Raw genomic sequence first — 21,178 nt, 5'->3', positions numbered from 1 at the left:
AGAAACTAAATAAAAATGTGCAGGGGGTGTAATGCTTTATCCGAATGGTGATGAGGAGAAAATTGGATTAACATTTATAGGATACACTTTATGCCAGGCCTTATGTGTGTACACTTAATGTGTATTTTCCTATAATCCCGACATCAGCCCTGTGAAGTTTAGAGAGAATCTCTGTGTACACTTGAAGAACCTGAGATTGGGAAGTGGTATCACTTGAACTGCTGTGTGACTGAATTGTAGGGGAACCGAGATTGCCTGGCTTCTGAGACTGTGTGGATTCCTTCCTTCATAGTATGTTGCCTGGGCAGCAGGCAGGGTGCAGGAGGAGTGTGCAACAGAGACAAAGGGAAGCTCTCTAGAGGCTATAAAATGGAAAGAAAATTCTTGCTGGGGTAGAAATAATGACTCCTCCAAAATGTGCCTTGAAATTAAAATGGCAGAGCAGACCTTCTAAACCCAAGCCCTCCAGGATAAACAGCCGTGTCTTCTGTTCCTGACACACCAAGGGGAAGTGTATAGAAGGGCATTTTTATCTTCCGTTGTAGTGAGGAAGATGAGATGTATGTATAAAAAAAGACTTCCAGATTGATACTCTGGGCATTTGGGAATCAGTCCAAGGGGAGTAGAATTCTAAGGGGAGGAAGAAGGCTCAAGCCTTTGGGTGACTCGCCGCTCGTACAGGGGGTCGTGCTAGGATAGTGCCTCCTTTAAGCAGAAACAGATGAAACCGAGTGTCCTCAACCCTGCGTCCTCTTGGATCCATCACCTTCACTTCGAAATAGCCAAACGTCTCTCAACAGCTGTCTGTATTCACTGCCTCCCTCCACTTAGCCTGTCCCAGGCTGGTTTCTGTCATTTCACTGTACACCTCTCAATAAGGTCACTTGGGTCTTCCGTGAAGCCGAATTCAACAGATTTTTTTTGGTCATTTTCTCAGGGAAGTTGACGCTGTTGACCACTCGTTCCTTCCAGAAACACTCTCTTGTCTTGGCTCCAGTGATGAAACACTGTCCTATTCTTCCTCCTACTTCTCCTCCATTCTACAGCTATGAAATGTTCTACTGTCCCAGGCCCTCCTCTCTACTCATAGTAGATACTCTCCCTCGGTGATCTCATCCACCCCATTGGCTTTAAGTAACCACACCTCTGTGGACGTGACTCATAAAGTTATGTATCCAGCCTGGATTGCTCCCCTGTGCTACAGACCCATCTATTTATTGTCAGCCAGGCCCCGTTTTAAGATATGGAATACCCCAGGGATATAGTGATGAGGTAGACAGAAGGTGGGGGTAGGGGTGGGGGGAAGAGATGAACAATAAACAAGTAAACAAGATACCAGATAGGGTTAAATGCTAAGGTGCACATAAACCAGGGTGATATGTTAGAGGTTGAGAGCTACCTTATATTGTCTGGTCAAGTCTTTACAGGGGTGGTAGAATTTAAGCTGACCCTTCAATGACCAAAAAGAGCCAGCTGTACAGAGGGAAGAGGAAACAGCTAGTGCAAAGGCCCCAAGGCTGAACACTGTGTGCAAGAAACAGGGAGTGGGGAGGGGACCTGTAGGAGATGAGGTCATAGAGATAAGAACGGACCAGATCACACAGGGCCTAGTAGACTTTGGTGAGGACTTTAGATTCTTCTAAGTGAAAGGGAAAGCTGTGAGGTGTTTTGTTATGTTGTGTTTTTTTTTTTTTAAAGATTGTATTTATTTATTTGAGAGAGAGAATGAGAGAGAGCAAGCACATGAGAGGGGGGAGGGTCAGAGGGAGAAGCAGACTCCCCGCCGAGCAGGGAGCCCGATGCGGGACTCGATCCAGGGACTCCAGGATCATGACCTGAGCAGTCGCTTAACCAACTGAGCCACCCAGGCGCCCTGTTACGTTGTTTTTAAGCAGAAATAGAGTCTTGATCTGATTAAATGTTTATAAATTTAATTTGCCGCTATCTAGAGAGTGGTGTATATAGGGGGGAGAGTTGGTAGCAGAGAGACTTAAGGAGGCTCTGTAGTAGGTAGGGTGAAAGTCCAGTAGTTTGGACTAGTGTGCTTTATAGGGGATAGAGAACAGAGGGATAGGTTCAAGAAAATTTGGAAGTGGAGTTGATAGTGGAGTTGATAGGAGCTGCTGATGGATTTGCAGGTGGGGTGTGAGGGAAAGAGACACCTGGCACGACTGGGTGTTAAGCCTGGGCAGTTGGGTGAATGGTGGTATTGTGAATTGGGGGAAGATGTAAAGAGGAATGAGTTTGGGGAAAGAAGGGTGGGAGGTAAAATACCATCAAGAATCTGAGAATATATGGATATGTGGTATCAGTTACACATCCAGGTAGAGAAGTCATGTAGGCTGTTGGATATGCTTCTGGAATTCAGGGAGGTCATTGCTGGAGATAAAAATTTGGAGGTCATTGATATTAAAAGTCATGGGACTGGAGGAGATTGCCCAAAGAAGGGAGGGTACAGGTAGAGAGGAGAGGCCCCAGGACTGTCTCTGGTCAAGTAGAAGAGAAGGCAGAGCAGACTGAGGATGACCCGTTTAGTAGGAAGATCAGAAAAAGTGTGATATCCTGGAACCAAGGAAGAAAGGGTTTCAGTAGAGGAAGAGTGGTTATTTATGTTAAATGCCATTTGGAGGATAAGGAAGAGACCACATAGAATTTGGCAGTGTTGAGGCCTTTGGCTCTTATGAACAGTTTTCGTGGAGCATTGAGGATAGAAGACTGATTGGCGTGACTTGAGAATGAGGGGTACGGAAGTGAAGAGTAGAGACCACTCTCAGTTTTGCTGTGAGGAGAAGCAGAGACATTGGGGCTGGACCAGCTGGAAGGAGGTGTGAGATCAGGGGAGAGTTTATTGTTTCTGGTTTTTGTCTTTTATTTTTATTTATTTATTTTTAAAAGATTTTATTTATTTGACAGAGAGAGACACAGCGAGAGAGGGAACACAAGCAGGGGAGCGGGGGAGGGAGAAGCAGGCTTCCCACGGAGCAGGGAGCCAGATGCGGGGCTCGATCCCAGGACCCTGGGATCATGACCTGAGCCGAAGGCAGACGCTTACAACTGAGCCACCCAGGCGCCCTGGTTTTTGTTTTTTAAGATGAGAAATTCTAGAATCTTGCTTTCCAAATGTGGCCTCTGGATCAATCTGGGAACCTGTTAGAAATAGGGAAACTTAGGCCCCACCCCAGACCTACGGAGTCAGTGCCTGCACTTCAGGGCGATCCCCAGCTGATTCGGGTGCACTTTCAGGTTTGAGACGCACTGTTCTAGAGTGTGGCTTCTCAAGCTATCGGTGATGCAGGACCAATTAATTTTTTCTAATCTGTCTAGGAACATGTGGGACTGCTATGTGCATTTTGTCTGTAACTCACTCCACATGTGGCTCACTGTGTGAGTTGATCAGCACCCTCACTGATCTAGAACCCTATCTGAGAAGTCCTCCTCGGATCCTGTGGTTGGAGGTTGTAGCCAGGTCAGCTTGCTTCCCAGATGTCCAAGTGCCTCTTCTCAGTTCCTGTACTCCCACTGGTAGGAGTCTGCGAGCCAGTGCTGGCCTGTGGACCACATGCCGGTTGAGTTAGGGGCATTTGAGAGTCTGCGCAGGGAGAAAAGTGATGTAAGCGAGCAGAGGTCATTGCTTCTGAAGAGGGAATCGGATCCATCGTAGACATGAAAAGTTGTACTTCATGTATCAGCAAAGCCTCTTCATTGTAACAACAGGGGAAGCAGAATGCTCGACTTGGAGTTAGGAGATGATGGTCTGAGTGTTGCTTCTTGGGGACAAAGTCATTTAGCTGATGAGGGCTGGAGGTTTATTGAGAAAGAAAAAGATGTGCAAGAGTCATTTTGGGGAGTCACAAAGTGAACCTAGCAAGGGAAATGTCGTGGGATTGCTGGCAGCATCGAGGAATGTGTTTGAGATTTGTGGTGATAAATTTAAAATGTGGGTGCCTAGCTGGCTCAGTTGGTAGAGCATGTGACTCTTGATCTTGGGGTTGTGGGTTCAAGCCCCACGCTGGGCATGGATCCTACTTAAAAATTTTTTAAAAAACAATGCCAGTCAGTAGTTGGCATTTTCTCTAGAGACAGAGCTTAGTCGGTAACTTAGCTGCTTTGGTGAGGGCCTGGAGAGGTTGTTAGTATGGTTTAGTGTGATCTGAAGTTTTACTAGTTGAATACGACAGGCAGGGGGGCAAGTGAATGAAAGATGTTTGCAAGGGACTGATTATGAGGGAAGTGAGCACATGAAGGGGGCATGTAATACCATTAAATTACTTAACTTCTCTTTTATAAGATGGGGATAATAGTATGTTTCATAGAGTTGTTGTAAGGATTCAGTTAATTCCTACAAAGTGCCCAGAAAGGGGCCTGGGGCATGGTAGGTGCTGTGTATCCCCCCAGTGTGGTTAGCTTTTACTGCCCTCATGCCTCCTGGCCCACGGATCTGGCCTCCCTCCACATCTTTTGGCACCATTCTTCTCTCCTTCCATCTGTGGTCCATACTGAAGCTGAAGTGATCTTTTTGAAATGTACACACCTTACCCCTACTTAACACTTAAATGACTTTCTGTAGCTCTTTGGATAAGGACACAAATCCATAATTCGGTCTCCAAGTGCCTTTGTGGTGTGGCTCTCTCCATACCTGTCCATCCTTGTCTCCGGTCATGCGTCTGCTTGTTCCGCCTTTTTGTCATCCATTTTAGCTCAAGTTCATTGTGCTCCCACTTCTACTTAGAAACGTCCTGACCACTAGTGGTAGCCTCTTAGACCTCTCTGTGAGTAGGTCAGCTTCTATTAACTTACTAGTGTGATTTTTTAATCAGTGTTTTCCTGTTGCACTATATAGTAAATGGCATGAAGACAGTTCTGTTTCTACTCCCAGTTTTATCCCCAGTGCTTACCTCAGAGCTTGATGCATGGTAACCACTCAGTATTTGCATGAATACATGATTGAATGAAAGAATGCACAAACTACCCATCAACCTCTTGTCGGTTTGTGATATTTGGGATGTGGATCAGGACTGGCTTTTTTTTTTTAAAGATTTTATTTATTTATTTGAGAGAGAGAATGAGAGACAGAGAGCATGAGAGGGAGGAGGGTCAGAGGGAGAAGCAGACTCCCTGCCAAACAGGGAGCCCGATGCGGGACTCGATCCCAGGACTCCAGGATCATGACCCGAGCCGAAGGCAGTCGCTTAACCAACTGAGCCACCCAGGCGCCCAGGACTGGCTTTCCTGAAGGTCAGAGCTCAGAGAATTCCTTGGAGAGGTGGTATAGTGCAGAGGAGAAAGCAAATTGTGGGTCAGAAATAGCTAGGTGAGAATCCACTTATCAGCTATGTGACTTTGACTCTTTATTTCTTCCTCAATTATAAAATAATCATGATGGTATTTACCTGAGGGGGTTACTGTGAAGATTAAATTAGGTAATAAAAGCACTTTTGGTTTCTTTCTCCTTGGGCTGCTTGTTGTGACTTGCTGTTTACATTTGCCATTACCTGCCCTAATCCTTGTGGCCCCTTGATATCCTAATTAAAGACAACTAGGGGTGAAAGGGAGGCGGCGTGTTCTTCTGATTCAGCCAACTTTCTAAAGCAGGTCTAAAACCAACAATTTTAGACATGTGGTTCTATTGCTAAACCCCACAAACATGGGCTAATTGCAAGGAAGCCTAATCTCAATTATAGCCTACTTGTTAGAAAAGGAAACAGCGGACAGGTGGCGGTCCTTGAGGGCCTGCTTCTAAATAGATGCCCTAATCAGAAGCTAGTATTATCAATTGTTTATTAATAAGTGGTTCCAAAGTGTTTGAAAGTTCTTAAATCCTTTCTTTCTAATTTTAATCTCATTTATACTCTTGGTTCTTTGTTAGGTAAAGTTCTTTGGTAAGCTTTCTTTGGTTTCTTTGGTGAAGTTCAGAAATGGGATTACTGGATTTAGTCCTGTCTCTGTTATGAGCTTCCTGAAAGAGTCACAGGTCTTAATCTGTTTGCTCATCTGTCATGTGGGGGATAAGAGTATCTGCCTTCACATCCCAAGAGTTACATGGATAAAAGAGTTATCCTAGGAGAATCAGACATTGTTGTTATTATTTTAAAGATTTATTTATTTGAGAGAGAGCATGTGAGTGGTGGAGAGGGGCAGAGGGAGATGGAGAGAGAAACTCAAGCAGTCCCCGTGCTGAGCATGGAGCCTGACACAGGGCTTGGTATCATGACTCTGAGATCACAGACCTGAGCTGAAACCAAGAGTCAGACGCTTAACTGACTTCACCACCCAGGTACCCCAAATTGGACATTATTTTAGCAGCCCTCTATCATAGATAGGTATTGAAATCTGTTATTAACATAAACTTTAGGAATTAATAACAAGATTATTAATTTATTCTTTAAAAATGTGAATAATTGTATAACCCTGAGGTATTCTAATAAATCACGTGAGTTGGGATGTTGCCACTTTTGCCTTTTGGGACCTTTTATGGTTTCTTCAAGGGCACATGGACACAGCATGTTAAGGGTTCATACATGTTGTTATTGGAAAGGCCCTTAAATATCATTTTGTCTTGAGTGTTTTGTTTGGCTAATAAAACAGAGACCCAGAGTATAAAAGACCTGTGTGAGGTTGACAGTGGGTCAGGTGGCTGTGAACTCCTGTTCCAGGTTCCTCACCCTAAGAGGGTACCTCTTTTCCCCAGTTTTCCACTTGCTCTGGGTTCTCCGCCCTTGTGGGCAGGTGGGATGGGGCAGAGAGGGGTTGAGAAAAAGTCAGGGCTTTCAGACATGTCTTCTGCAGCCTGTGTTTTTCCCTCTACTTTTACCTGGAGTGTCTTTTTTTTTTTTAAGATTTTATTTATTTATTTAACAGAGAGAGACACAGTGAGAGAGGGAACACAAACAGGAGGAGTGGGGAGAGAAAGAAGCAGGCTTCCTACAGAGCAAGGAGCCCAATGCAGGGCTCAATTCCAGGACCCTGGGATCATGCCCTGAGCCGAAGGTAGACGCTTAACAACTGAGCCACCCAGGCGCCCCTACCTGGAGTGTCTTGAACTCCTGCATGAAGTGACTTGAGTGTGGGACGCTGGTCAGGGATGGCATTCAGCTTACCTGCTTTTATCAGCCTAGGTGGCACTAGGTTGGCTCTCCCCAAGCTGCTGCCACTCTTAAGCCCCAGACCCAGTGACTGGTCCCACTCCATCCTGCCATCAACCTGTTTACAGGTTGGCTTTTTGGTGAAGAGATTGCATAGGGCAGAAAAAACAAAATCTCTCCTCACTTTTTTCCTGAACACTCCTGAGAATGCTCCCTCAGCAATTCTAGGGGAGAAATGATTGTCTCCTTGCTTCTTGCTTCTCATTAGACACAGTGGGGCACCAGATTTGACTCCTAGGACTTTGGATATTATGGTTATCTCAGGTTTAAATTTTTATCCCGCCCTCTCATTTTCCACCTTCAGTTTGGTTCTTTGCTTACGTCTGGAAGAACTCAAAAAGTTAATTAGTAGATATGAGGGGTGGCCTGCTCCAGCAGAATTGCAGGGTCCTGGTATCTCCGTGATCCTTAGTTATTCTGGTTCTCTCTGGTAACAGAAAATCAAGGTATCACTGTGTACACTCAGGTGAAGGACTGAGGGTGGTTCTTCTAGAGACTGTGGATGACCCAGAGTTTTTGATTTTGGATACTTTCTCTTGATCTGCAGATGTCATGGACTCTTCTCTCTGTCATCTCCATTCTGTTCTTAAGCCCTTTCAGAGGATTTTTGTGGTTGTTGTTTCAGGTATTACATTTCTGTTCTGAAATTTCCACTTTTCTTTTTTTTTTACATTATTTATTCATGAGAGACAGAGAGAGAGGCAGAGAGAGAAGCAGGCTTCCCGCGGAGCAGGGAGCCCGATGCGGGACTCGATCCCAGGACTCTGGGATCATGACCTGAGCCGAAGGCAGACGCTTAACCATCTGAGCCACTCAGGCGCCCCTGAAATTTCCACTTTTCAAATAAAATTTTTTTCACTTCCTCTGCTTAGCTATAATTGCTGCCTTAATATCCTTGTCTGATAATTCCAGTATTTGGGTCATCTTGGAGTTGCCCTCTGCTCGTTGTCTTTTCCCTTGCAAATTGGGTGTAGTTTTTCTAGTTCTTCGTGTAATCTGGGATTGTAGTCTGAACATGAATGTGTGTGGATGTTAATGCTATGGAGACCCTGATTTTTGGTGATGTTTTTATTTTAGCAGGCAATTACCTAAGATTCAAAACTGCAGGGTCTGTCTCCCCTGTGGGGAGGGGGGTATGCAGTTCAAACCTTAATCCAGTTCTTTGGTCCTTGGCTGAGGTGCTTGGGTTCTGCCCTGTGTGTGCACGGTTCAGGGCTCAGCTAGAGGTTTGGATGGAGTTCATACACAGCACCTGGGACTTTGCTTCTCTGGCCCTCTTCTTTCTTATTTCCCATTACCTGTGGCTGCTCTGGACTCTGTCTGTGGTTCCTCCAGAGAGAAAGCCTGGTTTTTTGTTTGTTTGTTTGTTTTTAAAGATTTTATTTATTTATCTGACAGAGAGACAGCGAGAGAGGGAACAGAAGCAGGGGGAGTGGGAGAGGGAGAAGCAGGCTTCCCACGGAGCAGGGAGCCCGATGCGGGGCTCGATCCCAAGACCCTGGGATCATGACCTGAGCCAAAGGCAGACGCTTAACGACTGAGCCACCCAGGCGCCCCTGGGGTTTGTTTTTCGATTGGCACTGCAGCTGGTCAGCCTTCTGGTGAAAGCTCCCAAACTGGGGAATTCATCCCATCCCAGCCCCTTCTCCCAGTTTTTGACTTCTCTCCAAAATCTGCCGGGCTTTGTTCACTTCAGATAGTTTTTTACATTTTATCCAGAGTTTATTGCGGTTATCTGTTGGAGGATGATACTGGAACCAGAATTACCTGATAGCATTTTTATCTGTTATCAAAGTGTTTTGGGAACAAAAGTGATACATATTTAGAGAGCTTCAGTCTTCAGCAGAGACTTCAGAAACCATGCAATTCTATCTGTGGCCAGCAGTTAGCTGTTACCTAATGGTACCTAAGTTACCTAAATGGTAAGTATCCTTATATGATATCCTTATCATATAAGGATAATTGGATGCATTTTTTTCAGTGTAGCTTATTATCTCAGGTGGACAAAACTGTGTTCATTTTAACTTGCTTTGCAACCTTGGGTAAGTCTCTTCTCGTGGGACTCACTTTCTCCTCTGGCACATGAGGCAGTTGGACTCTCCGTGATCTGTAAGGGTCCTTTCATCTCTGCTTCTAGACAGACAGACAGACAGACACTACCCACACATACACACTGCCAACACTATCTCCCGCAAAGTTAACGGTGTGGGCGGATCTCCCAGGGTGGAAAGCTCTCTGAAGGGGCAGCACTAAAGAGTATGAGGATCTTTACAGTCATCCTCTTGTTCTGGGGAGAGAAGGCCAGTGTGCCAAGGATGCACGAAGTAAGTGACATTCAGAAGCAAAGGAAAGAAATCATTTGCTGCTTGCTTCCATCCCTTAGAAATAAGGAGAGAATGTAGACAGTTGAAAATAAATCTGGATCATCAGGAGTTCCTGTTTGTTTGATTCTGGCAGTGTATTCTCTCCTGTTTTGAAAGGAATAGCCCCCTGGGCCTTAGTAATACGCCGGGAAATGTGGCAGGAGGCTGTGGGGGCGGACAGTAGCCCTCGGCGGTGCTGCTGTCATTGGTGGGCCGAGGGGAGACAGAGCAGATTGAAATGGCAATTATACACGGTCTACTTCGACTGACTTTTAAAAAAATGTGTGTGGCGGGGGGAGGGTTTGTGGGGGAAGCTAAAACTTCTCCCACATCCACTCAGGCCATCCCTTGGGTGCTGACCCTGGTATAGCTCTTTTTTCCTACTTTTCTATTTTTATTGCTTGTCATTAATTCTTTTCTGTTTTGGTCTTACTGGCTTGAGGCTTCAGGCCCTCATATTTCTTTTAAAGATTTATTTATTTATTTGAGAGTGAGCATGTGCAAGAGGAGGTGGGGGAGGGACGGGGTGGGGGGGATAGAGAGGATCAGTGAGGAGCCTGACTCCGGGCTGGATCTCATGACCCTGAGATCATGACCTGAGCCAAAACGAAGAGTTGGATGCTCAACCAAATGAGCCACCCAGCCGGCCCCCTCATCTTTCTTTTAAAGCCATTTGAAAAAACTATCATTCAGTTATCTCTCTATTTTAATTTTAGGCCGTCTCACTCTAGGAGCATAGAGGCAGGGATGGACTCTACTGTGTGTGTGTTATGGGGTTGGTAGTGGAGGTGGAAATTAGACTAAAGGGAACAACGGCCTCGGAAGGAGGTCACAAGGTAGTCTGTGGGATGTGTAAGGGAGGGATGGGCCATCATGATGAGAGAAGGGGGTTAGTTTGTGTTTAAGATCAAGTATAGAAGCTTTACTTCCAGCGTAGAAGGTATCTTAGCATTCTTTGGCAAGACGAGGATAGACAAAAGTTTGCCCCAGATCTTCCACCTCCAGTAATTCTTCTGAAACTTTAGGGGTAACATTCAATGGGTTAGTAGACCTTTCAGGTCTCCGGCATAATGCTTGTTATAAAACCAGAGGGTAATTTTCAGACAGAGAAGCCCTACTTAGTTTTAATTGATACTGGGTGGTTCAAGGCCCTTTTGAGGACCACATCTCGAAGGCAACCCAATAAGAGTCAGCCTGGTGAAGGGGCTTTTTTGTCAGACAGGCATGGGTTTGAATCCTGATGACTGCCATTCATTCATTCATTCATTCATTTAAAGATTTTATTTATTTATTTGACAGAGAGAGACAGTGAGAGAGGGAACACAAGCAGGGGGAATGGGAGAGGGAGGAGCAGGCCTCCTGCTGAGCAGAGAGCCTGATGCGGGGCTGGATCCCACCTGAACCGAAGGCAGATGCTTAACGACTGAGCCACCCAGGAGCCCCCTGACTGCCATTTATTAACAAGCTGTAAGATCTTGGACAAATCACTTGACTTCTTGAAATTTAGATTCTTTATTAGGGGATGATATTATTGTATTAATGTCTTGTATGAAATATAAAACATATTGCCCAGGGTGTGATAGGTACTCCACAGATGTTTGGGGTTTTTTTCTTACCCATCTTCTAGAACATCGTATTTTTAGTAGAATCCTGGCTTTAGTCCTAAGCAGTTGTGTGACTCACCCTTTCCAAGTTTCAGTTTATTTCCTTAAATTGAGGGCATTTAACTAGTTGATTTCTGAGATCCCTCCCAAGCTGTAAGATGTCATGAGTTTTAGACTTTTGGGGACTGTGGAGTCATGTTAATTTAAGAAAGACAGCATAGTCTGCCTTGAGACCATATCATCTGAAAGGAAAAGGGAAGTCTCCTCTCCCTTCAGCCCAGTCTTGGTGCAATTCCCGCTTTACCTATGTCTTGCTTTCTGTTTATAATCTGTCCAGGTCAAGAGGCAGCTGCCATTGAAAGATAGTGAGCATCTGTTTCCAAGACAGCAAGCACCAGGGGGGCCACCAGGAGCATTAACGGAAAGCTTAAGTTACCTAAATGGTAAGTATGCTGTACAGCGAAAAAAGTATGCTGGCCACAGATAGAATTGCATGGTTTCTGAAGTCTCTGCAATTTTTGCATCACTGCGGGAGAGGGAGGAAAGTTAATATTTGTTGATGAACCAAACACTGTGTGTACTTAATTTTTTTTAAGATTTTATTTATTCAGGGCGCCTGGGTGGCTCAGTTGGTTAAGCGACTGCCTTCGGCTCAGGTCATGATCCTGGAGTCCCAGGATCAAGTCCCGCATCAGGCTCCCTGCTCAGCAGGGAGTCTGCTTCTCCCTCTGACCCTCCCCCCTCTCATGCTCTCTCTCTCTATCTCATTCTCTCTCTCAGATAAATAAATAAAATCTTAAAAAAAAAAAAAGATTTTATTTATTCATTTGAGAGAGAGACAGAGACGAGCCAGTGGGGGGGCGGTGGCAGAGGGAGAGGGACAAGCAGACTCTGTGCTGAGCAGAGAGTCCGATGCGGGGCTCGATCCCAGGACCCTGAGATCATGACCTGAGACGAAGGCAGACACTTAATCAATTAAGCCACCCAGGCGCCCCCTTCATGTGTTTTCTAGTGTAATCAGCCAAATAGCCAACCTACCCAAGGTAAAAATCCTCACGTTTAGTCAACAACTTTCAGAAACAGGCCTAAGCTAGCGTTTGCTGAGTACTTACTGTGCACCAGGCACAGTCCTGTTTGACGTGCGTTATCTCCCTTAGGATTCACGCCGACGCTACAGGTAAGTGCTATTACTTTCACCCCCAGGAAATGAACCTGGAGACATTAAAGTTCACACAGGGAGTGAAGGGGAGGACTGGATTTCATCCTGGGTTATTTTCATTGTACTGTAATGTTTCTCTTTTGAGAAAGTTACTGTTTTTGGTTGAGACAGTGACTGACTTAATGTTTAAAAAACAAAGCAAAATAAACAAAAACCTGTCTTGGTTGACAGCTAGCTCCTTTTCTTAGCCCTTCTGGATTCTGCACTCTAGTTATTTTCTTGGTTGTTGCTGACCAAGGCGGAGCGCAGTGAGGAAATAGAAGGAGCTCACACTTGTGTAGCCAAAGGACCAAACTGAGTGGTTTTGGTCACCAGGGGTAGCTGGAGAATAGCTAGAGGAAGGTTCTCTGGAAAGGTAAAGCGATGGGGCGGCCACTGACTGAGTCTGGGAACTGGTTCTAGGCATAGTAGTGACAGGACAGAATGTAGGAAAGGAATCTCAACAAGACCTCTCACTCTCAGGGTGACCCCTCCCAGGAAAGGGGGGCATATCACACATAGCTCGGGCTCTTCTTTTTTTTTTTTTTAAAGATTTTATTTATTTATTTGAGACAGAGAGAATGAGAGAGAGCACATGAGAGGGGGGAGGGTCAGAGGGAGAAGCAGACTCCCTGCCGAGCAGGGAGCCCGATGCGGGACTCGATCCCGGGACTCCAGGATCATGACCTGAGCCGAAGGCAGTCGCTTAACCAACTGAGCCACCCAGGCGCCCGCTCGGGCTCTTCTTAAGGGGGTGGGAAACTTTGAGGCAAACTCTTGCCCTGTTACTTGGTTCAGGATTCTTGGCACGCCTGGGTGGCTCAGTCGGTTGAACATCTGCCTTTGGCTCAGGTCATGATCTCAAGATCCTGGGATCAAGTCCCGCATCAGGCTGCTTGCTCAGAGGGGAGCCTGCTTCTCCCTTTGCCTGCCGCTCCCCCTGCTTGTGTTCTCTCTCAAATAAATAAATAAATGTTAAAAAAAAAAAAATTGGCTCAGGATTCTTGTTCTGTTCCTTTCCCTAGAGCATTTTTCCTACCTCAGGGAACTGGGTTAGGAAACTCGTTCTGTTTGGGTGGTGTAGCAGCCAGCATTTGTTGTTCATAGATCTTTCTGATGGTATTATAGTCCCTTTTTATTGGAGTACCAGTGTTTTGTGGTTTTGTTTGTGTGTTTTTACGTTTCAAGTTTTTATGTAAATTCTACTTAGTTAATATACAGTGTAATATTAGTTTCAGGAGTAGAATTTAGTGATTTATCACTTACATATAACACCCAGTGCTCATCACAAGTACCCTCCTTACTGCTCATCCCCCGCCCACCTTCTCTCCAGCAACATTTAGTTTGTTCTCTATAGTTAAGAAGCATCAATGTTTTTTAATATACTTGGTGAATTTGACAGGGCAGGTGATCTGATATGTGCTCAGAAGAACAAAAGCAGGGTCAGGTGGCCAAGTGATAAGGTGCCTGGGGGACTGCTCCTTTATGTAAGGAGATCAGGGAAGGCCTCTGGTGAGGTGATAGTTCCAGCCAAGATATGAAAGAAGTGAGGGATCCAGCCAGGAATATCTGGGAGAAAAGCATCCCAGGCAGAAGGAACAACAGGTGTAGGATCCCCAAGGTATGAGTGTAACTTGTCCTTGACAAGGAGGCCTGTGACTGGAGTGGAGTGGGAGGGAAAGAGTAGTAGGAGGAAGAGCAGGGAAGCAGTGGGACCCAGATCAGGTATATGCTCAGAGCCAGGGTAAGACCTTTGGAGTGGATTTTATTCTAAGTGAGATGGGGGAGGCACTGGAGAGTCCGAGCAGAGGAGTGAATGAGCTGACTTCTGTTTTGAAAGGCTTCATCTGGTTGCTGTGGGAGAATAGACTGGAGCGGGGTGGAGGGGAGGGCAAGGCAGGCAGTGTGAAGTGAAACAAAGAGACCAGTGAGGAAACTCTTGCAGTGATCAGTACAGCCTAGGGGAGGGATGATGGCTGGGACTAGGGTCCCAGGGTGCATAGCCAGAAAGCAGTGGATTCTGGACATGTTTTGAAGGTAGGGTCAAATTCTAGTTCTCCCTGTAGAAATGTTTGATTTCTCTGGACTTAACCTTTTGGTCACATGGGTTTGAGGGTATCAGTGGACACTTGACAGTAATCCCTGGTGAATTTCTAAAATTGACTGAGCAAAGGATGAGAACACAGTGTCCCCTAGAAGCCACTTGTGTTCACTAAGTAAGTCATGCTAACTAATAACAGTTGTTTTCTTTAAGTTCTGCCTTGTTTTTTGTTTTTTTTCTTTAAAGATTTTATTTATTTATTTGAGAGGGTGAGAGAGATTGAGAGAACGAGTTGGGGAGTGGCAGAGGGAGAAGCAGACTCCCCGCGGAGCAGGGAGGCCGATATGGGACTTGATCCCAGGACCCTGGGATCATGACCTGAGCCGAAGGCAGTCGCTTAATTGACTGAGCCACCCAGGTGCCCATGCTCTCCCTTGTTTTTATTTAAACTATAGCATCAGTACAAGTTTATTATAGAAATCTAGAAAATAAAGATAAATAATGGGAAAAATCAAACCATCCATAGATGATTACTACATATAACATTTTGTTGTATGTCAGGACAGTGCATTTTTGCAAAGATTCTAGTTTGGATGGTCTGGAATATGCTACAAAGGTAATGTGGTGAGGGGCGCCTGGGTGGCTCAGTCGGTTAAGCGTCTGCCTTCAGCTCAGGTCATGGTCCCAGGGTCCTGGGATCGAGCCCCACATCAGGCTCCCTGCTCAGCGGGAGGCCTGCTTCTCCCTCTCCCACTCCCCCTGCTTGTGTTCCCTCTCTCGCTGTGTCTCTCTCTCTGAAATAAATAAATAAAATCTTTAAAAAAAAAAAAAAAAGATAATGTGGTGTAAGTCCTACAGTTAGGTATTTAACATTTTCTCATGTGATCCCAAGACAAAATTTTGGGCTGGCTTACAAGCAGGTATTGTATAAGTATTAATAATGGATCAGTGTTTACCAGGAAGGGCTATTTTTAGTGGCGTTCTGGATGGCTGTTGTTATATTTTAACAGTTTGAACATAAGCACCAATGAAGATATAGAAAAGATGTGTCTATCATATTTACAGTGAATATTTGCAAGCTGGAATGTGTAGAAGTATTTAGACAATTGAAACTGTTGATTGAAACTAACTTTCAAGTTGTTGAAATACAAAAAATGGTGAATAAGCTAAAACTTATATAGCACTTAAGATGGATGGGGTACTAGTCTAAGCACTTTATGTATTAACTCATTTGCACTTACAGTAACCCTTACAGGTAGGTATTGAAGCACAGAGAAGTCAAGTAACTTATCTGAGATCACACAGCTAGTAAGTGGCAAAATCAGGGTTTGAACTTAGGCTGTCTAGCTCCAGTGTCTGTAATCTTTAATTCTTGTACCATACTGCCTACAAAAGATATAAGAACTAGTCCTGTATTTAGGTTATTAAAATTAATTAGACTTAATAGCAGTTTATTAAAAAAAAAAATCAGTATGAACCTACAGACTGGTAGTGTGGCTGCCAGATTAGCTCATGCAGTCTTAGGTTCATTATTAAAACTGGATTAACCAGGTCATTTTTCAAATCCTCCCCCACCCCTTTACTCCATTGCTACTGTCTTAGTTCAGGCCCTTATTCTCTCTCTTGCCTTGACTGTTACAATAGCTGCCTAGTTTATCCTGTCAGACTGTTCTTTCATAAATGCAGCTTTTTTTTTTTTTTTTAAGATTTATTTATTTTAGAGAGAGAACGAGCACGCAGTATGGGGAGGGGCAGAGAGAGAAACTTAAGTGGACTCCATGCTGAGTACGGAGTCCAATGTGGGGCTCAATCTCAACCACCGTGAGATCACGACCTGAGCTGAAACCAAGACTCGGATGCTTAAGGGACTTGCCCCCCAGGCGCCCCACAAATGCAGTTCTCATTGTGTGGCTCCCTTGCTGAAATCCTTTTGTCCAAAGCAGGTTGCACATTTGCTTCCCATGGCCACTTGTAGACATGTAGGATGTGTTGTGGACGGTCTGTACAGTGGTGGTCTTTTTATTTCCTTTTTGAATTAGTTGGCCACGTTTAAGAGACACATATAAAAGTAGAGTTTGATCTCTTTTAGCCAGTGTCCTACCAGGCCCCTGTCACTCATTGACATTACTGGCCTGATCTCTTTGGCATTTGCATTTGCAGCCTCTGGCATAAAGGCTAAGTATCTTTCCTCGAATGTGTGGTACCCAGATCTGAAGACAATTCCTTAGATGTAGTTTGGTCAGTACAGGACACAGTCAGACTAATAGCTTCATTTATTTTCCAAAACATTTGTAAGGTTCCTTGCCTTGCTCCATCACAGTGTTCAGCACCCATGAAGGGAAAATAAAGATGACACAGTCCTGCTCTCGGAGCTGAGAGCCCAGAGCCCAGGAGAGGAATACAAACATATGAGCAAGGAAGCACCATGGGTACAGCGATGGAAGAACCTACAAGGTTTAGGGTGGTGCAGTGTGTTGTGGGAGGGGCTATCTGAAAAGGTGAGAGAGGACAGGTACCTCCATGAAAGATGGTCTCACGGGAGTGAGGCGGAGGCGGTGCGAAGGAAGAAGGGAGGCTGAAAGCGCACTCTTAGACTTGTTCCTCAGACCCGGCCACCTCAGCCTCTGTGCCCACTGGCAGATTGCAGGGGTCTCTGTTGCCCTCCATCCTCACCAGTTACCTGCTCTGTTCTTCAACTCATGCCTCTCTGCTCAGTCCTGGGGAAGGAAGGTTGCCCAGATGCAGCGATGTTTTGTCCCTCTCTCCTTCTCTCCTCCTCACTTCCTCCTCCCTCCCTCCTCCTTTCTTTCCTTTCCTTTATTATTATATCCTTTACGTACCAGAGACTGTTCAAAGTGTGAAGAGACAGCAGTAAAAAACAGCTACAAACACGAAAAACCCTGTTTCTGGCATCATGGATCTTACATTCTAGTAAAAAGAGTCCAGCAGTAATCAAGTGGTTAAGTGTGCTTTAAAAAAAAGAAAAAAAAAGGAGCTGTCCAAAGGTGGAATGAGTTGCCTTGGGAAGAAAGAAGTGTCATGCCTGTTGTTAGAAGTGTTTGAACAGGAGTGGAGTGGCTACTTGCAAGGTACCTTCTGTGAAGAGCGGGGGGTTGGATCACAGGGTCTCTAAATCCTTTCCCACCTGGAGAACCTTTCTGTGCTAGGTGGGCTACTAACTCTTGAGGTTTGCATATCTAAAACATGAATTTGTGCTTCTGGGGAAAATAATCGAAGCCCAGTCATGACCTAGAAGCCCTCAGGAAGAAGTGGAGATGTGGGCAGCCTAAGGGTTTAGGACAGGTGACGAGAAATGGTTGGGAGGAAGCTGCTTAAAAATAGTCTTCCCATTTTCCTTTTGACCAGGGGTTGGCAAACGGTGGTCCACAGGCGCTCTGCCTGTTGTTGTAAATAACGTTGGATGGAAGCACAACCGTGTCAGGTACTACACTGTAGTTGGGTATGGCCGCTTCTGCTAGAGTGGCAGAAGGGAGTAGTGGGGACAGAGCCCGACCTAGGTCTTACAAAGCCTAAACTACTTACTATTAAACTAAGTTGTATACTTCTGTGTATACTATCCTACTTCCCAAAACTGAAGTGTAATCAACATGCTGCATTGTATTAGTTTCAGGCGTACCGCAGTCGATCCAGCCTTTCTACTCTGTGCTTACCACGATGGATACTGTCAGACTCTGAAGACAAAGCTTGCCGACCCCTTACTTCAGGGATTGTTGGGAAGAGGAAGTGTGAATCATGGTAGCTGTGTTAGGGGGAAAGGGCAGGGTAGGTTTGATTATGTTCTATTTCAGACCTTCCTGGTCCAGGAGGACAGGAAGAAGAGCCAGCCTCCAAAATGCTGGATAGGGCCATTTGGAACTGGGTTCAAGAACTTTGGCAGAAAGGAGCCCTGAGTGAGAGAGAATTGGTGCTGGATCTTTCTAGTGTGGATTGGAACTGAGCTAGACGCCGGTGTGGGGGGCAAGTTTGCATTAAAGGGTGGGACCACCCTTCCCTCTCTTCACTTTCCTATGATTCCTGAGGTTTAATATCAGTCATTTCCTTCCCCGAATCCACCCTTGGGTACAATTAGTCACTTCTTCCGAGCTTCCAGTGCAGCCTCTATCAAGTGGGAAACTGTGCTAAGGGAAAAAAGCATGGTAGGAGGACAGGAAGTATAAGACTGTCAGGGAGGCTGCTTTATTATTGTTTTAGAATTAGTTCTTTCTTGTGCCAGGGCCTGGCAAAGGTCAGGTCTTGATAATCTGTCTAGCACTTGGCAAAATACTAGGAACATCATAGATGTTCCATAGATGTCTACTTCAATAAATGAATTTTACCTGGATAAACATACTAGGGCATGTGGGAGGCACTGGGAAGAGAGGCATCTGCCCCTTCCTTTTGGATGGTCTTGGAGGTAGCAAAGCATTTCTTACTCTGATTATGCTTAGGGCCAAAACATCAGAGAAAAGTGACACTTTGATCCCATTTTCTTGTTTTCCCTGAGCATGGAAGGGCTGATTTTAGTGAGAGGCTATTTCTAGGAGGATTTTGCTGGTGAAACTTACCTTAGGTCTGCATAGGAGTTTTCAGAGTTCTTTAGCTGACTGTTTTTTGTTTTGTTTTTGTTTTTGCTGTGAGGTGGGTCAGGTTCGTATTTTATTTGCTCAGAGGAAGGTGCTGGGGCATAGAGAAGATCATTGACTTGGCCAACAGGTCAACATTCTCAAAGAATACGGATTATAGAGGTAGACTTGGGTTCAACATCTGGCTGTCCTCCTTGCTAGCTGTGTGACCTTCAGAGGTCAAAGGTCCCAATCCCATAATGTTATTGTGAAGGCTGAATAGAATAGTAGCGATAGCTACTGTTGGTTGTGACTTAATGCGCAGGGTATTCTGCTAAGCCCTTTACATCCCCTGGGATTACCATACTTTATGGGAAGAGAAAGCCTCAGAGAGGTAATTTGTTTAAGAAAAAGTAAGTGGTAGATCTGGGATTCCTAGAGAAAGCATGTATTTAATATATTGTCTGTAATACAGTAGTGCTCCATTGGTGGTTGTCCTCTGCACCTTTTTGTTATTGGTCTGTGTATAATCAGAACTGCTCACTTTGTAAAAATGCTTAAGAGTTTCCAGGAAGGTGATTCTACACAATGGGAAGAATCCTGGATAGACAATCAGGAGACTAAAGTCCTTACCTTTACTGAGTTGCTAGAGAAACCACAGTATTTATCTCTGAGTCTCAGTTCCTTCGTTTTTAAAATAAGGGGATTGGGCCAAATTGGTGGTTTTATTTTAAATAAAAGCAGTGGAACTCTTTACTGTCATATGGGGGAAACCCAATATGTTAAGAAGCTAATATGAGTTGCTTTGGCTGATGAAGTGAATGAAGGAGCCTGCAGCTCAGCCTGCTAAAACCTTCTTCCTTGTTCTCTTTCCCCTGGATGAACTCTGAGGGGATTTGCTGAGCCCGGTTTGAAAACCTGTGGACTGAATGATCTTTGAGCTACATTTTGGCTCTGAAATCCCATTCTAAGGAGTGGAAAAAGATCCAGGTTTTCTTTTTCCCCTTCTTTCCAACACGTGGTCCAATAACTAGAGCTAGACAGCCTGTGAATGATGTGGGTTTTTTGGTATTTATGCCCCATTTCCATGCATAGACCTGAAAGCCAGAGGGGCAGAGTTCGAACAGGGAAAAGCACCGGGACTGAGACGCTGCAGGTGGCACTGGGCTTGGGATGAAGTCATTCAGAGCATCATCATAGGACCTGATATCTGTGCCGGCCATATCTGCTCTTGCCAGTTGTTTTTGCCTTTGTAATCCATGAGTAGCTTGTTGACATTTTTATTATTTTGTGTTAATGGTTAGTGCCAAAGGGCTGATAAAGTCATTTAATAATTGGGGGGCTCATTCAGCCATTCATTCATCAAATTTTAAGCATTAATTATGTGCTAGGCTTCCTGCTGGGTACTAAGAATACAGTGGTGAATAAGAAACAAATTGGAGAGACAAAGGGAAAATACCACTTGAATACAGCACGTTGTGTGCTGTGATGGGACCGGTCCAGCACACTCACTCTAAGAGCAAGGAGAGGCCCTGATCTGGCCTGCGATTTGGGGAGGGAGGTGCTCCAGGAGCTTCCAGGAGGAGGTACCGTGTAAGGTGGGATTTGGAGAAATGAGAAAGATTGCCAATCAAGCTAGTGAAGGCCTGGAGGGGAGGGAATGCAAGGTTTGTGGGCTGCAAGAGTGCAGGTGGCTTTTGAGAAGTGGGCAGGGCCAGATCCTTTGGGGCTTCACATGCTTCCTTGGGGACTTTGGTCTTTATCTTGAGAGCAGCAAGGACCTTGAAAGGATTTTGAGTAGTGGTGTGTAAGAGCTCCTTCTCTTCACATCGCCAGTAAGTGTTTGCTGGATAGTTATTGGGCTTAGCTATTTCAGTTCTTGTGCTGTGCTGGCTGGCTCATATCTGAGTTTTGAACAGAACATGTAAAATTGGCACTAAAAGCCAAATGAATAAACAAGCAATAGGATTCCTGGATTCTACTTATTCAGAATTAGAATTTGTAGATGAGCTATACTAAAGTTGAACATTTCTCTCTTCTGAAAAAGGAATTTGTTTATGAAAATTGTAGTATAAGTGAGAGTTGCTGAGGGAGATGTTTCAGTTTGGGGTAAGCTGTGTTTTTGTTTTTTTTTTTAAACAGCTTTATTGAGATCTAATTTATATATCAAAGTTCATCTCTTTAAAGTGTACAATTTAGTGGCTTTCTAGCATATTTATGAGGATAAGCTGATTCAAAGCACTTTGTAGGAACATCATGTATCATTTG

The 21,178-nt window shown here is 44.8% G+C and overlaps 1 protein-coding gene and 1 non-coding gene across 6 annotated transcripts in view; both read left to right on the top strand.

Annotated features, from left to right (window-relative positions):
• Positions 1–21,178, top strand: part of LUZP1 (leucine zipper protein 1) — a 243,265-nt gene that overhangs the window by 55,005 nt on the left and 167,082 nt on the right. For 4 of the 5 annotated variants that reach the window (XM_081817706.1, XM_081817703.1, XM_081817705.1 and 1 more), the window contains exon 2: positions 11,447–11,552. The exons of the other annotated variant lie outside the window; for it this stretch is intronic. The gene's annotated coding sequence lies outside the window, so the exon portion shown is untranslated. The remainder of the gene's footprint in view (positions 1–11,446; positions 11,553–21,178) is intronic. 5 annotated transcript variants of the gene reach the window in all.
• TRNAK-CUU (transfer RNA lysine (anticodon CUU)) lies at positions 3,944–4,016 on the top strand. The gene has a single exon. It is a non-coding gene; the product is annotated as a tRNA-Lys (tRNA).

The sequence above is a fragment of the Leptonychotes weddellii genome, chromosome 4 (genome assembly GCF_054177405.1).
Source record: "Leptonychotes weddellii isolate Sample4059 chromosome 4, ASM5417740v2, whole genome shotgun sequence".
Taxonomy (NCBI): domain Eukaryota; kingdom Metazoa; phylum Chordata; class Mammalia; order Carnivora; family Phocidae; genus Leptonychotes; species Leptonychotes weddellii.
Note: the sequence above shows the minus strand (reverse complement) of the source record. Positions and strands in the feature narration are given on the sequence as shown.